The 18,342-nt window shown below is 42.4% G+C and overlaps 1 protein-coding gene and 1 long non-coding RNA gene across 5 annotated transcripts in view; one reads left to right on the top strand and one right to left on the bottom strand.

Moving 5' to 3' along the window:
• The window catches only part of LOC142604260 (uncharacterized), a 93,993-nt gene extending 80,320 nt beyond the window's left edge, over positions 1–13,673 (top strand). The window contains exons 4-5 of the long non-coding RNA XR_012838138.1: positions 4,802–4,884; positions 13,606–13,673. This is a non-coding gene — a long non-coding RNA (uncharacterized LOC142604260). The remainder of the gene's footprint in view (positions 1–4,801; positions 4,885–13,605) is intronic.
• The window catches only part of HIC2 (HIC ZBTB transcriptional repressor 2), an 83,243-nt gene that overhangs the window by 50,291 nt on the left and 14,610 nt on the right, over positions 1–18,342 (bottom strand). The window lies entirely within an intron of this gene.

The following is an 18,342-nucleotide window of genomic DNA, read 5'->3' as shown; positions in this document are numbered from 1 at the left end:
TTTGCATCACACAAGGAAATAAGTCAGTTGGGTAAAAGCCCCCATATGGCTGCTTGGAAACATAGAGCTAAAAGGGCTTTCACTGCTTGGAGAGCTGCCGATCTCCTCATCTCACACTATACAACTTGGTGGAGAAAAAGAAAAAAATTCCAAACCCCACAGTATTTTATTATACAGGAAAAGCAGCTAGTCCTTTGCATGAGTATGTTTTCTGCATTCAAGAATCTCAAAGCACTTAGCTATAGTTCTTGCCCTCTATCCACTTAAGGGATGAAAGGCCAGGCCTAACTCGCTCAAGGTCAAATAGCAAGTTCAGCAGCAAAAGATGACTAGGACTCAGTTACATCAAAATCCCATTCACCAGTTCTACCCATTAGATTGAAGGGACGTTAAACACCCTCATGGCATCAAGAATGACTAATGCCCTCCCAGGTCAGCCTGTGATAGAGAACTGGGAACTCACACTTCTCCTTCCTCTGCCTCCCACTCCTCTATTCCCACTCCAGTATGGTTCCAAAGCCCACATGATGAGATTTTCCTAATCAGCAATTAAATAGTTAATGCTTACATTACAGCAGATGGAATGGGAGTTGCTGCAGGGAAGGTATGCAGAGGGAAGGAGGAGAAAAGAGACACCAAGGAGGAAAAAGTAGTCAGAGAAACAATCCTGAAGGAAAGCAGTTTTCCCACTAAAAGGAGTGATTCGTTGAGTAGAAAATGTAACCCTTGAGACTTTGCCTAGACTGGGATAAAATGCTATGTTGTTGAAGGCGTTTGATAGGCACACTGTAGGTGAGGCTCACAGCCTTTGAGCATGTGGTAGCCAAGGTAGAGACTAATTAGGACGTGTTCACTAACACGTCTTAATGTTCCACTTTTAAATCCTTGCCCAAGAACTCAAGGCTATGCAAAGCAAAGGTCTCTGATGTTGTCCTAATGGTTATAAAAGCAAAGCTACAACACAGCGCAAAGAAATCAGAGTGTCAAGGAATCGCTGAAGTCTCACATCCAGCATTTTTCATATGCTCACCAAGCATCTATGAACATTTGCATCTTAAAATATTCACCAGCATTTTACTGGACAACCAGCTATAACAGTTTTCGTCTAAAAATCTAATCAAAGCTCCAGATGCCAATAGGAAAAAGAGACCACAGGCTAACAGCCTAGACTCTTGTGAAACTTCTCCTTTTGCTCCAGTGTTTGCTCAGGCAGATTTGGGAAGGAGGGGGTGGGAGGAAAAGAAGAGAGAACTAAGAAAAGTGTGGCCAGGGCCTCAGTAACACCATCACTTTGATAATCCATTAACAGATTTGTAGTTAAAGTCAAGTCCCACCTCACTAGGGCAGCCAGATACATCCACAGAGAACTTGTTCAGAGAGTTGTTACAATAAATACCAGGAGAATTACGAATGTTGTAGCGTCTTCTTAACCCTTCCAGCAGTATTTCAGGAACCACCTGTCAGTTTGAAAGACTGATCGTTTTTCTCTCAGCTTGTTGCAGGCTCTAGGTGTGCCCCTAACCAAATAGGCTTACCACTTAAAAGCTTAATTGCACCTGTGGCTTAAACCTTATCCCAGACAGCACTCAGGAGCATTTGGATTTGGGCATTTCAGGTGTGGGACTGGGGCCGGCACTCACAAACAGAGCTAGGCAAGTCAGAATAGGAAACCCTGGTAAAAGCAGACTGTACGCCAGGGAGCAGGGGATGGGGAAGAAAGAAGTGCTTTTTTCATTTTGATCACATGTATCTGTATTTACATTTCTGCAGTTGAGTTTGAGTAATGTCCACCTCCTTGTTTGTGACTGAGGGCAGGTTTCACAGTCTCAGGTTTCTTTTCCACAACAAAAAGATCAAAGTTTGAGCCACTTGTGCAACTTAGGTGTTTACAGTGAACTGGTCTAATCGCATGGCAAGCCCTCCCTCCCGTTATCAGTCTCACACTCAGCCAAGCTCCTTCATTCCATATGCACCAGGAAGGACAGAGAGAGCCCACTTCTGGTGTGGATTATAACCCACCATCCTTTCTGTCTACTCTTACACAGGAACTAAAATACAGCATGCTAGGGAAAGGTTTAACACGTTCAAGTAAAGATTTGTTCAGGGTCTTTTCTACAGGACTGACAAGCCATTTCCAGATTGTGTTTTTAAAAAGGCTTTCTAAAAAGCAAGCAAATGCTCTATGAAGAACCGCAGTGAAAGAGTAGGTTCCCTTCACTCACCTTCTTAGTATTGCCTAGGTAGTAAAGGACCATAGTGCATCTTATTGCCAAAGGAAACCTGTACTGCCTTTTGAAAAGTTACTGGAGAAGGAAAGATAACGAAATATGGTTCAAAAGTTACTGGAGAAGGAAAAATAAAGACATATGGCATAATAGGAGTCCATGCGTGCAAGCTTCCCTGTTCTGTCTCGTGCAAAGACACACAAATGTTCTGGGTCTCAGTTTTGTAAGCTATAAAATGGAGCTAAATTTTAGGGTTTTGTGAAATTGTTTTAATTAATAATCACAAAGCACACATCTTCAGATGGAAGGTGTCATATAAATATTAATGAGCTCTGACTACTGGCAGTATGCATGTCTCTTAGGAATCGTAAGCACCATGGATGGATCAAAGAGGGCATGTAGCTCTAAGAGGCAGAGTGGTGGGAGTTGTCTCTGTGTTTAACTATATTTTAACGCAGATCCTCAAGACTGTTGTGGATATTCCCTATCAAGTTACAGCAGCTTTCAATTAAAATTACATTTTATCCTTAGGCAAAATTCCACAGTGTACCTTTTAATATTAGCAGGGCACATTTTCACTCATGTAGATCTTTCTTCTACATACATGCATTACTAGAGCTTTGTAAATAAGGGTCAAACCAACTGGGGGAAACCCAGCGGTCAAACCAACTGGATTTTCACTTAATTCTCATCTAAATAAATACCCCTTACCTAGTTACATTACCGAAAAACTTCCTGCTCTACTGGCAACGCTGTGACAAGAAGTGGGATGAGGACGTGGCAGCTGTTTGCTTCACAATTTCATAGATCAGTCTGGCAACACTCCAGACATGGAGTTGTGGCAGAAAACACTGCATGGTAAAGATGCTGCTTCAAGCATGAGCAGCACAAAGCGTGGCTACAGACGGGCTTGAGAGAGGTCCGAGCCCCAGATCGCAGCACCGGGTGGGTGTGTTGGAGCAGTGAGCGGGGCAGCGTGACAGCGTGGCCTCAGAGCCCTGGAGCTGGCTGCCCTGCCGGGCAGGCACGCTGGGGAGGAGGCTCTCACAGCCTCCTCAGGAATGCAGGATGGCCGCAGGCCTCAGGAGTGTTTTCCAAAGAGGTGCTTACATTTGTTTCTCTTAGGGTCCAGCAAACCTGTGCTTTTTTGTGGTTGGGGGTGGTGGTGGGGAATGAGGAAGAGTTGCTTGGCTGGGTTTTTTTAAAAAACATTAGAAGACAACAGGCAGCAGGGACCAAAGATTTTTCTTTCCCTGAGGAAAATTCAGTCTCATCAGCTGCCTTCTTGCCTCTCTCAAGCTGTAGGGCCCCATGGCCAGCTTTCTGCCCACTTCCTGGCAGCCAGGGCTTCCGAGACGCTTTGTGAGCCTGACACGTGGCCAGGCAGGGAGTCGTCAGGGACTTGGCTCCCTCATGGGGGCTGCATTGCATTTCCTCAGCAGAGTCAGACCGATGGCCCTCTGTCCTGCTCACTTCAGGCACATCTCTATAAGCTCTGCTTTCTGCAGTGCTGTAGCTGCCTCTGGTTTTGTCTGCACTGGGGCAACTGGGACTGATTGCTTAGTGCTGGTAGCAAGAACAAAAATCAAATGGCATAGGCACACTCAGGGTGGTTGTAATTGTGTCCCTTGAGCTGCTCGGAGGGAGTACAGCAAAGAGATAGCATTAAGAATCCTTACCACTTCTTTGGCAAAAGAGGGAGAAATTTGGAGGATGCTCAGGACAGACAACATCTTGATAGCTAGAAAAAAAAAAAATGCCCCTGAAATTAATTTCCTCCTGGGATGCCAATAAAAGACGGGATGTTCACAACATACGGTGAGTGGTGGCCAAAACAATAGTCTAAGAACTTGAGTCTGCGTGCTGTGTTCAGTGCTGAAAGATAAAACAGGAAGCTTAACTGTGTTTTGATACTAAATAACATAAATCTGGCCACAGTGCCAACAATGCTTAGGCAAGGAACCATGAACCCAAACCGGAGGAATGGGAGATTAATTTCTTCCCTTGGCCACACCAGGGAATTTTACACCTCTCCATGAATAATGTTTTTATAGCAAACCCAGGAATCAGTCTTAGCAAATACCTCTCTGTAAACTCTAGCCCAAAAGAATCACTTTGGAAAAGGTCGTACCACCTCCTGTTCCCAGAATTAAGTTAATTAGCACTTGTCCCTCTCTGTATAAGGTCAGGAATTGTCCCACAAAGGAGGTACACAACCAGATTGTTAAAAGATGTACATATGCCCTCTTAAGCAAACAGGTTTCTTTGTAGTATCGCTAAGATTCCCTCTGGTCATCCCTGTAGAAGAACTCTCAATTGGAAGGGGAGCAGACTGGGAGATTAGCGTAACCAATGCTTTACCAGATATGAGGAGCACAGTACTGGTCAGTAGGCATGCTAGTATTTCAGTACCACGTAGCAATCTCTGTCCATCTGGATGACTTTTATCAGGTTCAGCATCAGCCTTTCATGTAGAATGAAGCATTTGGACTATGGAAATGTTTTCATATTGAATTTGAAAGATTTGCAGTGCATTTTCCCCTCTGACATACTTTGTTTCTTCTTATTCCATCCAGGCATTTGTGCTGTATATATTATTGATGTATTTCACTTCCCTTCCATGTGACCAGCTACATGCATTGAGAGAAAGTAAATCCAGGTAAGACCTGCTATCAGTTATATCTGGGTGCAACTGAAGTTTGATCAGCAATGAAGGTCAACACGCCGTTCTGTATTTTCTGTCCACAAAAAAGTTACACAGTTCACTTACTGAAAGAAGAAAAAAATAGCCTAGCCCACACAGTTCTTGAGCACAGAAACATTGTCACAGGTTGCCTGCCACAGTACTTACTGCTGGTTTACAACTATAGTTTAAAAACAGAAACCCAAAGCCAAGTGTTTAATTACAGACGTGTCCATCCTAATCTAACTCTAACATAGCAAAAACTATGTAGGATGCTAAACCCCACTTCTTAAGCTAGGAGCCTTTCTGACAGACAGCCATGACTGCTTGCTCTGAGCACAGCCTCAAACCTGCTAAGCAAGAAAGGATTACACCAAGGAGGACAGGCTCCGGTTCCCCGGGCAGAACACTGCTTTGCAGGCCCGTAAAAAAGGGTCCAGAGACTATTTCTGTCAACTCCCTAAACCACAAACCACAGCTAGCCCTCCCTCTGAAGCACTTGCATGCTGCTCCTTGCAAAGCCTGAGCAAGATATTTTGGCATTCAGATCACCACCTTTGGGGGCCCACCCATCCCTTTTGGTGTCTTTCCATTCCTTATCGCAGACTTGCAGACCCTCTCCCTGGGCAGCAGCAGAAACTGGGGCATATTTGCCTCCAGGTTTGGCACCCTTCTCTTTTACCATCACCCTATTTTTCTGACCCAGCATGCAGCTTACCCACCCTTGCTGGATTCACTGATACCAAGAGTGGGGTAATATGTAGAGAATCACATTTAAGAAAAGTGAAACTGGCAACTCTGGCATTTGAAACAGAATGGAAGTTCAGGATGCACTTGGCATCTCAGCTTTAAACTTTAAAATAAACAAGGCAAAACTGAACTGTAGCAAAGGAATGGCTTATGGGCAGCTCAGACTTGTCCTAGACTTTCAAGCCAATCATTTCCCATAAATACTCATAATTTTAAACTTAAGAAAGGGGGAGAGAAGACAAAACAGACTGAGTCAACTGCTTACTGCCTTTCTGATTCAGAGTCCTCAGCAGATGCAAGACAGAAAATTATTCTATGAAAAAGTTCCTTTTTATGTATATGGGACAGCCCCCAAAATTTTTACCAGGGGGGAAGGAGAGGACAAGAACTAAACTACGAACTTGTCCGCACCCTAGCAGGAATTCACCCATTTTTCACCTCCCACAGGTATCATTAGCATGCTACTGAGAGCAGAAGAAAAAGCAGCTAAGATCAAACACAAGCTAGTAACAAAGCTCTTCCTCTTGTCATCCTGCGATGGGCCAGAATTTCTGGCTGCAGCTAGCCTTTTCCTGAAAGGCTGGGTTAGTTCAGAGTCCCTTTTAAAAGAAGTGCCACACTACGAACGTGCTACAGCTGCGACACAGAAAGTGCAGAAGGCAGGAAGTCTGACGTTCACACCAACCTCAGCCCCTTCACTCACACCTCTTTTCAAATAGCTTTAGCACATGGAGCCCACATTTTCACATTCTCAGAACTAGCTTTATCTATCACATTGCAAGTTTAAGAGAATTTTTTTAAATTGTACAAGTCCCTTTTTCCACAAAGACTCACTCCACTGAGAGAACCTTTTAATTGTTTTGATAAACTGTTCTCCTCCCTGATTTTTGCAATAAGTTGCTACACTCCCTTTTAAAATAATCAGTATAATTTTTAAAAACTAAAATACAGATTGAAACACCATACCAACTGTTGTCACAGTCCAAAAATGTACGGATTTTCAAACTTAAGTCCACCCCTGTATAAAAGAGCCACGCACATGTAGGTGTCAATCAGACTCGGTGGCAAAACAGAGGGACCCAGGCTGAGATTTCAGAATGGCACAGACTTTCCTGGACAGAAAGAAAGTGCCAGGCCTAACCCATCTGGAGTAATTTCTGCATTTTTCAATGCAGACTTTTGAAATTTGACTTCAAGAAGCCAGGTGCTTGATTTCTGCATCTCCTGCTTTGCAGTGCTTGGTGATACAAGCAGGAAGAGAGGAAAATAAAGACAAATGTATTCTTTATAAGGCTACACCATAATTATACCTAATGTTATCATTGTGACTGTTTTTGCAGGCAATTCGAGAGGTCTGTTCTGTGCCCAGAAATTCTATAGCTGATCCTGTGCATTTTTATTCCATTCTTTTAAAGAAACATTATCTCCATTCCCCTCCTCTCAGCACCAGGATTAAAATAAAATAACATTCAAAGTATTTGTGGGAAATGGCAAACAAATGAGTAGTAAAGCCTGGAGATTGCATGGCAGCAGAAAGCCACATGCAGAAATTAGCTATGGCAAGTAACTGAGGACAACAAAACCCAGCATTGTCCAGCGTTTGGACAGTAAGCAAAAGACTGATGATTGAGTGGAAGGAGCCAACCCCACATGATACTGCAAGGTCTCAAGTACTATTTTGAACCAGGTAAACTAATATCTCCTGTACCTGTTCCAAACCACATAGTAATACATGGTCTCTGTTTCTACCAAGTCTGCTGGCTGCCCTCTTCGAAGTAGCATCTATCTTGGAGAAGATCTTGTATTTTCTCTTGGTCTCTGAAAAAGGATCCCAAACAAGTGGCAGAGACACACGGTTTTGGAAGCCCTTGCATGTTTATCTTTACTGATAAGCCTGCAATCTTTGCTGCAAGCACATCAGCCTGTGTCTGCAGCAAAACCTTATTCCAGTCAATGCCTTCCTTGGAACAGGCTTCCTCAGAACTGGTCAATATGTTTAACCCTTAGCAGCCAATCTAAAGAGGCCTTGGTGTAGAAGACTCATGTTTCCTGCTCAAAAATGCATCGTGTTTTCGTACACCTTTAAAAAACAAGCAAGCAAGTAAGCCAGCCCTGCTTTGAGGCAGCAGCAGTGCAGATTATATACCTACACAGATACTATCAGGGGAATTTACCCTAAGAGAGCTCCATCTCCCCAAACAGCCTCTGGTTCTGTGCAGATTAAAAGTATTGTCCATTTAAAATAAAGGGATGTGGCTATCTAAATTGCAGGTTGAACAGATGAAAATTCATTAAGAGGACTTGTTGAAATTATTCTGTTTAATTGATTGGAGACTGTCAGCAGGAACTATTTGGATTCCTAGAATTGGAGAATCAACCATAATTCCAAGACAGCTGATCCTTTTCTAGTAGGTTGACTAAACCTGTTCATGCAGCTTTGTTAATATTTGAATTCTCAGTTCATGCACACGCATGCATGCCAAGGGCAAATATCCAGAAAGTCATTAGGGATCTCCCAAAGCTGACATGCCAAGAGCTCGGACAGCCTGAAAATTACAAACAAGTGGCTTTTCTCTGACAGCAGGTTCCATTTATTTCCTCCCACTTGATCTTTCCCCATCTCCTTCCTACACCCCTGAGTCAATCTTCACCAGGCGAGTTTCAGTTAAGCATGTGCTTTGCCAGAGGTGTTTTTAAATTATGTTTTTAAAAGTTTATTTATAGTACACATGCAGAATGCATGATGCTTTCAGGGCTTCTGGAGACTTCAGCATGTCAGGCATGAATTTGCCAGGTGGAAGGAACATGAATTAATCAACTGATCCATAGAAAACCACCTCTCCCGTGCTTGTCTCCAACTCAAAGTTGGAGTGAAGGAAAATAATTTTTGCTTGGTTATCTCCTACCCATTATTCATAACATCCATGATCAATGCACTGGAAATTCCAACCAAAAAATTTTAGAGGATGCCAAGTGAGGCTCCCCAGCTGATCTTCTGGCAAAACCAGCAGCCAATGAGACAACACAACCATTCTATGAACAATTACCCATTAGGGCAAGAGTCAGAAAACAGGCCAATAAACAGAACTGGGTGAAACTTGCAGTCAAAGTTCACATGGTCCAGCACTCCTTGCAGTAAGCAGCAAGTTTCATTAAGCCGTGTTTGTCCTAAATGGTTATACTTGACCCATGTGACTAGTTTCTCCTTGCATAAGAAAGGTGTAACATGACCACAAGATCATTTCCAAGCAGAAAAGCATGTATTTCCAGAAGCAAATCTCAGAGCTCAAGTTCTGACCCAAAAAGATAGTTGTGCTAATGGTTTGGCTTTCCCATCTAAATGCAGTACAAGTTGAGTTTTATTGCATAAAACTTTGCTATTTTAGAGAGATCCCACATTCCGCTTCCTGCTCTGTATCTGGCTTGGGCAGTGAACGTCCACTGAACAGGCCTTTCAAATCAAAGGATATGTTCAGGGCTGGATTTAGGATTAGTTTGCCTTTCCTTCTTCTGAAATGATGCAAGTTGCTGAAATATTGTTTCCTCAGCTGCACCGCAAATAAAAACAGAGCATGTACTCAGAGTAATGGCTGAGAAACCTCAATATTAGGAGGTGGCACAGCGGCGTTCTGGGAGGAGAAGAAAAGGATGTGGTAGACAATTTGCTAATGCCCAGAAACTCTCTCTCTGAAAAAGCTAGCTGTACGCCAGAATGCCTCAGGACAGGGCTGAGTCCATTGCTCTTTCCACAAGAGCAGCTTTTTCTAAATAAAGAGGTCTTTACACGCAGGACTTGGGAAACTTGATTCAGATTAACTAAAGTTGTGAATTTAAAGTGAATTAGCTAAACCACATTATATCTCTATACAGACACACTCATTCAGTATTAAAAAGAACTTTAATTTGGTTTATCTCATTTTACTGAATTAAGAGCATTTTAATTCTAAGAGTGCCCATGCAGAGATTAGTGGGTTCAACAAAGGATGAAGATACGTGCTATGCTGGAGTTTAATTTTAACTAAAATTATAAATTCAATTTTTCTAATTATCCATGCCTCCAAATCTCAGGCTGCATTAAAAAAAACCCTGCCTCTGGCTCTGCATTTGCCTTTTTTTCAATCTGCCAGATTATATGTGTTGTTCAAGAATGAAAATATCAGAAGGAAAAAGGACCTTGATATAAAAAATGGGAAAAGACAACAGCACATAATAAACATTCATGGCAGTACTTCACATACAGAAAAGATAGACACCAGATCCCAGCCACAGCTGTGCAATAGTCTGCTTGTGGACCTGGATCTAGATGTGGCCTCCACCATTTCCATGAGCTACTGATCTGACCACCTACCAGAGAGGACAGTTCTCAAGTTGTAGAAGTGAGATTGTTGTGCTGTTTGTATGCAACTGGGAGTGTTTCCAGTTTGTCTAAGCTGAACAGACCTCTCACAGCTTCATCAAGGGCCATACAGCACCACAACTCAGCTAGTTGCACAGATACAACATTTTTTTCAGCAAAAACCATTTCACAGAGGAGAAATAGCAAGTAATGGTAAATGTCCATTTACCATTTACTTTGAGGTCCCTTCCAACCCTAACCATTCTATGATTCTATGATTCTATGTCTAGCTGCCATTTAGGAAACGAGACTTAACTTCTCCGCTTCAGTTTACCTAGAACTGCTGGGAGAGCTTGCGGCAAATCAGAACCATGGACTATAGAAGTCCAGCTAGCACAAGGGAGATTGACCACCTGCTTGAAGTGAGAGCAGTCTGGTAACTGTGGTTACTAACTAAGCTGAACCCAAAAGATCTTCCCCCACAAAATACATGCTACTTTCCATGCCACCCCTTTTTTGAGTAGGAGAGGAAGGAAAAGAAGGATAAAGAATTTTTATTATCGATATTAAGTAAACAACACTCTGGCTCCAATGCAATCTTCCACAAGAAGGAAAACCAACTTCTCAAGCAAGTCGAGATTGTTAAACAGGAGACAGATGAAAGCATTGCCTCAGAATGCAAGGAAATCCCAGGCTGGCTGGTTGGGAAAGAATTAACAATACATAATTAAAAAAGCACTCTTCCCTTCCTCGTCCCCGAGGTGAACACAGGTCCTGCATAATATTGACTTCCACATCAGCACCAGAGAATGAAGCTATCGCTTGAGGTCTTTCTCATTTCTAGGCAGGCCTCTTTCCCTCTTGCTTTCAGTTGCTGGAGGCTATTTCACACCAGTTACCAGCACTGTTCCTATGCATCAGGACACGCTGTTCCTATGTGCAGCTTGTGATGAAAGATTTAGCCACTGGAGAACACCAGGAGGGAGGGAACTGGATGGTAGTTCTTATCTTGACTCACAATAGAGGTTCAGTGGTCCCTTACTGGTGGCTTTGATTGAGCACCAATGGAGCCAACCCTCCTGCTCTTGTGTTTAGAAGGGAGGAGTAGGGAAGAGCTCAGCTCACACTTTCCTGAACAGAGTAAATCCTGTCATTTGCTAATACCACCTGGAACACAGTCTTTCAGGATCCTCTCCAGGAAGAGCTACTGAAAGACCACGAACATCTAGTATACTCATCAGCCCTAACATCCAGAGAAGACACGACACACAGCCCGAAGCCGAGTACAGCGTAGAAAGACTTCTGTACAGGTAGAGGTAGAAGGGACTGAGAGCAGAGGATAGAGGTATGCAAAACTGAGCACTACAGAAAAAGCACACAGGCAAACACAGTTTATGCCTTTAGCACAAGAGACAGGGGCTGCTGACAACGGGCAATCAAAAAAAGCCAGCAGACAATCAAAACTAGCAAACAAAATAAACAGATGTGAATGACAGCTGCCCAGAGTGATCGCTGGTCTACAGGCAATGACATCAGCAACACACTACAGAGTAATATCACACCTTGCTATCCCTGTCCCTCCAAAAGTTTGAGACTGAGGACACTCAAACACAACGTGCAGTGGTGCAGCTGACCTGTGGGGTTCTTTGGTCCCCAATTCAAAGAGGCACCGAGTCAGCAAGAATGGCTTAAGTATATTGTGTATGATGGAGAATACCCAGCTACACCAAACACTCACGTAAAGGCTAGAAACTCTCTTGCCTTAGGGCATAAACCAACCACTTAACTTCCTCTATGGGCAAGTTATTCCATAGTTGTTTGTTTTAGGAGTTCTTGTACCTTTCCCTTAAGCATCTGGTGTTTGCCTCTCTTGGAGAAAGGATGCCAGACTAGACAGACAGATCATGGCTTCTTTCTGGTATGGCAATTACTGCATTCCACCCTGGGAGGGGGAGAACACACTGGGGAAAGCGAGGAATGTTAGATGGCAAGTTCCAATAACACATGGCCCCGTTAAATAGCCTTCCCTCTTTGTCTGGCCCTGCACAGTCATGCCAGCAGCACGCCAGGAGCACACAGCAGCACAGCTTGGCCCTTTGCATTCTCAGTGTGTCCTGTGTTCCACTGCAGAATTCAGGAACAAAGCTGAGCAGGGCTCGGCTCTCACCCTGGAAGTCCTCACACATGCAAGAAGCAGGATGTTCCCATGCAAGTAAATGTGTTACAAAACCAGGAGACAGAGCAGAATTGTGGTCTGTAGCCCGAGTTAATACAAAATGCAATATGTAAAAAAAACCCCAGATCTTACTAGACACAAGGGTCCCTCAGCATCAGGCTAAATCAGTCATTGTCCTATAGGATCTGTGCCTCTAGAGCTAAAAAAAAAAAACCCAACAAAACACATCAACGTTTACCTACAAAACCAATTCTCTGCAACCTTTAAGTCAACCCACTTCCAGCAGAATAGTAAGTACCTGTATCAGCCTGTACACTAGGGGCTTGGGATAGCGTTTATACTTGAAGTGGGCATTTGGCAAGGCCTCTTTCTTTCTTCCTTCTCTGGAGCCAGAAGGCTCCCAAGCTCCCCAAGACAACTGTAGTCTGGGGAAACTTAGACCTGCCTTTCTACCTAAAAATTCTTCTCTCTGTTGACTTTGGCTCTGTGCCAGTTTAGCCTTCAATTCCAGGTCTCCCAATCTGTGTGTCAGCAGAAATTGCTAGTAGATATCTGTCCAGATTAGCTGCCCAGACACTATCTCACTTGTGACCTGCTTCATGGATACCCTTCTTGAAAACAGCTGCTGCTGCTGCTGCATTTATCCACTGGAGCCCTCATTTCCTTACTGCCCATCTGCTGCAGGGGAGGCAGAGCCACACAGACAAGACACAAATAGCTGACAGGGAAGACCTTGCCACACCAGACAATAAAAGCCAGGAAATCCAAAGCCTACACCTACCTAATGAATTTATGCTGTTTTTTTAAAAGCAGAAGAAAAATGTGGATAAGCAAACCCAGATATAGTTGAATGACTTATCTAAGTTTAGACAAGCGATATCTAAATAATGCTATTTTAACTTACTACTGTAACAAATACGAGAATTGATTTAATAACCTGATGTTGGTTTTGGACAGTAGAGGTCTGCATCAGTGGACCAAGGCACTAATTATATTGTCTTATCAAATCAGTGTATAATAATAGAACTTCTCCATGCATTGATGGAACTAGGCTTGGCTCTGCATCAGAAAATAATCCCTGAGATACAGAGAATGAGATAGTATTTAGCAGGAACTCCTTGTGACTGGGTGCATAGTCATTATTTTCTTTCCTTTTCAAAATATTACTAAGTATTATCTTTAAGGTATCGCATGACAAGAAATTTCCTCTGATAATCTTTTATTGCTTATTATTTAACCTCCCTCTATCTTTCTGAGAAGTAGTCAATATGATTCTCCAAAAGACTTAAGTAAAAGTGAAAGAACTACTGGTGCATATTGAGATCCATTCATTGTAAGCCTACAATAAAGCTTTTTCCATCAAGGTACAAGCAAAATGACTTGCTGACATTAACTGGCAAGTACTTTGCATTCATATGGTATCTTTCATCTACAGGCTTCAAAGCATCTGACAGGAGGCAGGCAGGCGTTGTTTCTTCATCCGTCCAAGGAAGAAGCTGAAGCACAAAGTGGCAAGGTCTCCCAGAGAAGGTAAAACCATTAGCAGAAATCTAAATTAATTGATTCCCAGTCCTTAAAAATTAACTACTTTGCTCCCAGTACAAATGATACGTGTACTAGAGAGCAGAACCACTACTCACCCACACCCCTCTGAGAATTGCTAGGGATTCTTTAAGAATTTAAATTTCATTCATGAGAAACTAAACAAACACGGAAGACAAGAATACTCTTCTACACACAGGGAAATGATGGGGATCTGAAACCAATCCAAATCTTAAGTCCTGTAGTGCTCCAAGGAGGAGCGCTCTTTGAGTGAACCTGCAGAAGCACAGGTCTTCATTCATGAGGAGAGGAAGGGAAATCCTGCTACATAATCTAGCAAGTGTTTAAATAAACCTGTTCAGATGAAGATCTCTCCAGAGAAAAACTAGGACTGTAAGAAAGGTTATGGAAATAATTTTTGAAATGCCATCTTAAAGAGAGTAAGCCTTGTTTCAGCTCTTCACCTCATTCTTATAACTGAAGAAATGCTGATTGCCTAGAGCACTCAAATGGTCAGCAGAAACTCCTTTTAAACATAAACGGGGAAAGAAATCCCTGCACAGTGCTATTTTAAAAGAAGTGAGTGTATGGATTCCTGTAAGTTTGAAAACAACAAATAAAAAATGATGCTGAGGCAATCTCTGGAGCAAGCAGCCTTTAGCATTGGTCAAAGAGACTGCAATAGAAATATTTTAAAATGCACTCTCTAGTCATGAGATCTTATGGTCTGTGGAGGTGGATAATATTAGAGGCCACTAAATCCTAAAGTTTATTTTTCTTAAAGTTTTCACTTCAAATAAAGCTTTGTTTTAAAATGTATGGGGCCAACTGTTAGAGCATTGAGGTCCTGGTTATTAGCCAGCTAGAGCCCATGAATTATGTTTAGTGAGAAGTTTATTGGCTCAGTAAACACCATTCCAGTTCCCCTCACCCCTGAACTGTGGAAGCCAAACCAAGAGATATTCAATGCCATGTTACCACTAGCACCAGAGCAACCATTATCTGATTACAGGCATTTTATTTTTTGTAAGGAATTTGCTATTGCATCATTTAATACACGGAAGTCTTTAAATTTACCAAGGCAACACACAAAGAGTAAGTAACTGTTTGGTCCTGTTTACCATCCTCTGGAGCAGGAATATGTGTTTCCATCTTGTAGCTTTCTGAGTCCAAGCACTACGGAAATGCAATCCCTTGAACTCTTAGTAAGGCAGGAGTCTGGCAAGGAATTGAAAACACTAGCAAGATTAGAGTGGGCAGCCAACAGGAGCTTTCTGATAAAATCACCCTATAGAGCCAGGGCAGAGTACAGGGCAGTAAGAAGTTGCGTTTGTTTCCTCTTACCGACACTTTGTCTCAAGGAGACTCATAAAAATGGGGTCCATTCTGTGTTCTGAGAGTAGGTGGCCAGAGGTCAGCCTTAGTCTGGTCAGACTTATTTGTTGCTCTTTGTAAGTTACACAGTCAAGAACAACTTAGACCATTATGACTTAGTGGGAGAGCTGCCTACAACTCAGATCCAGTCTGGGTAAGATGCACATGCATGCTCAAAATGGAGCTAGGGCAGACTGAGGTGTCATTAGCACTGCCTAACCTTGGACCTGCTTGTGCACAGCACCAGGAACCCAGAGTCCAAAACAGAAGGTAGGCATCTCCAGAACTAGCAAGTAGTGTAGCTGTGCAAATCCAGAAGCAACTTCTACTTGTGTGGCTGGCTTTGTCCTGGGCACAAAACTGTTTTAGCTGGTTACCTTTCACTGCCATGAGCTAAAACCTCACATAGAGAGAGTAAGCAGTGATCAGTCAGTGCGCAGTAACTTGTTTGTGTGCTTGTTGTTCCAGTTCTCTGGAATAGCTAAAATACACCAGAAGACTGCACAGGGACTTAGTCAGTCCTTGAGGCAAGGAAAGTTAATTTAGTTGGAAGAGTAAGGATGCAAAAAAGTGCTGTAATAACAGTAGTCTGTTCTGGTAGCAAAGTAAACTGCCTGTTCTGGTAGCAAAGTAAACTGGAACTGAAGGAATTTAGGTTGTCCTCCTAGTTCTCTCCATCTGTCACACCACTTTGGCTGAATAATGCATCTCTTCCTTTCTCTGGTTCCTTTCTCATCTTTTGCCTATACTGTCTGTTTAGACTGTGACATTCTTCAGGGAAGAGAGTGTGCTTGTACAGCACCCAGTGACAGCCTTAGGACTCTACAGTCCCTAAGCCAAACAATGCTTTTATATAAAGACTTTGCTGTAGACCAATTTACATAACACCAACTATGAAATCTCCGATTCTCATGTAAATGCTTTTTCTGATGTCCTGAGACTCACAATGCCAGAACTGGTCCATATGACAAGGAAGAACATTGGCAGCACACATCCTTAATATCCAACCAATCCCACAAGGACATGCCAAGGCCATACCGTCACACCCGTAACCAAGCACCTCTAGGGAGCAGGCACAGTTAAAATCTTTCCACCCCAGTAGTGGTGAAAGACAAGATACCCTTCTCTTTAAACTTAACCCTCTCCCTTCCAAAGAATGCCTGGAATTTCTACTATTTCCCAGCAGAGACTGGAAGGCAAAGACTTGGCATGGGGCAAGACAGATAAGAGCAGTTGCCTTCTCTAGGTTTTGTTAACTCCGCATAATTGCTTAGGGCATGTGATGGTTAGAGACACATACACATCTGTCAGAGACAGGCTACAAATCACTAGTATAATTCCAAGCAAAGAAAATCTAGTTTACAATGTGGCTGTGGTATATAAAACACCTCTGTAAAACTACAGTATAATTCAACTGCTGCAGGTTTAATTTGCAAAGTAATGATATAGTTTTCCCTCTCAAAGACTGCCATTTAGGATCACTAAGATGTTGAATAAACTCTTCGCTGTCTTCTGGGACACATGGTGAAAGTTGATTGTTGTTGGAAGCCTCTCTAAGCAAGCCACATTTGAATACCATGTTTTGCAAAAGGTCCCATATTGTCTTGCATGTGAATTCAAGTTCCTTTACTAGTTTAAAATCTGGGTCAGAGCAATTTGCTTACGTTTGGAGCCCTTTTCCAGAATTAATGGTATGTGGGATTTAGAGTTGTAGATATAAGTCAACCGGATAAACTGCTATTATCTGCTCTGCGTCATGCACGTACCATCTACAGTTTTCCTGCTAAGCTTTGTTCACATGTACAACCCACTTCTTCAGCAGTTGCACATTCAGCATACTAATGATATTATTCTTGGGGCCATCCTGTTAAACTCACAATATAAGTTAAATGCACAGCAGGGGGCCCTGCTGGATTCTCAACAGTTTTTAGATGGCTACAGATTATAGCTGGCCAAGGGTGGAAGTTTTGATAAGCAGTCATGAAGTTGAGAGCTTTTCTATTCAAATAGGATGTTGACTAGTGCTGACTCTATCTCTGTCACTTCTGCGGTGATAACTAGATTACCCAAATGTACTATGCTTAGGGCTACATCAGACCACCACTTGGAAGCTTCAGTTAGTACTACATACAGCTGCCAAACTGCTTAGCTAAATTTCACACAGGGATCACAACTGTGATTGTTGATGTCCTTTTTGTTTCACATTGCCATTCAAGGAGATACTTTTGGATTACTAATACCATGTATGACTTGGGTGCTGACTATTTCAGAGGTTATTTATTTCATTGTATCCTGACAGGCAGTTGTTAGCTAGGTCCTAAGCCCTTAGCACACATGTTTAAGTCTTTCTGATCTGGAAATTTGGGTGGCATAATATCTGCTCAGGAGTCCCACCCTGATCTAGGATCCTGCTCAAATTTATTTTGGTGCTTCATGAAAGAAGAAAGACAGAAAGGAAGGAAAAAATAAAGAAGCCCAAAACCACAACACAAATTTGCAAGTTAAACTTACTGACAAAACTGACCTGCAAAGTGCACAACAATAACAGAGAGTTATGATATTCACAGTTTCTCATAATATTCCTCCAGGTACAGAATATCATATTTTCTTAACACAAGCCACTTTGGAGTGGCAATCAATGAAGGACATTAAGTACAATCAAAATATTGGGTTTACGGTAAAAATGTGGTTCCTACCTATGGGCTTGTAAAGGAAAACTCAGCAGAGTCTTACACTTCTTGTAGGTAAATTCTGAATTTTCATCCCCTTGTTCATGAGCCAGGCAGAATAAAAATATCCACCTACACTAAACCAAAGGGAGCCACTCATAACCCAGACACAACCACAACAGACATTCTCGACAGTCCTTGGCTTAATAGAACACTGCTTTGTGGTTATACCCACCACTAGGATTTCATCTTGCAAGTTCTAGCATGTTTAATTTATTCCAAGTCATACATCAAATATAATATTAAAATTTAAGATGGCATTTGAGATTGAGACTTTCTTTTGCAGTGCGAGTAGAAAGAACACAGTTGGGACTGTGGGTGCATGAGCATATTAATACATAAACACAAACTTGTAGCCATCACTCAAGAAAAACAATTGGTCTTTAAGAGGGGAAAAAAGTTGTAAAAAGAATCAATTCCATTAAATAGCTCTATAAATCAATTCCACCAAAAATCAATGGGAAACTACATCCACAAGGTGCCAAGTAACTCCCACACATCAGGTGCAACTGTCTGTGACGGTGGCC

The sequence above is a fragment of the Balearica regulorum genome, chromosome 17, assembly GCF_011004875.1.
Source record: "Balearica regulorum gibbericeps isolate bBalReg1 chromosome 17, bBalReg1.pri, whole genome shotgun sequence".
NCBI lineage: Eukaryota > Metazoa > Chordata > Aves > Gruiformes > Gruidae > Balearica > Balearica regulorum.
The sequence above is the reverse complement of the archived record's forward strand: the minus strand, read 5'-3'. Positions and strand labels throughout refer to the sequence as shown.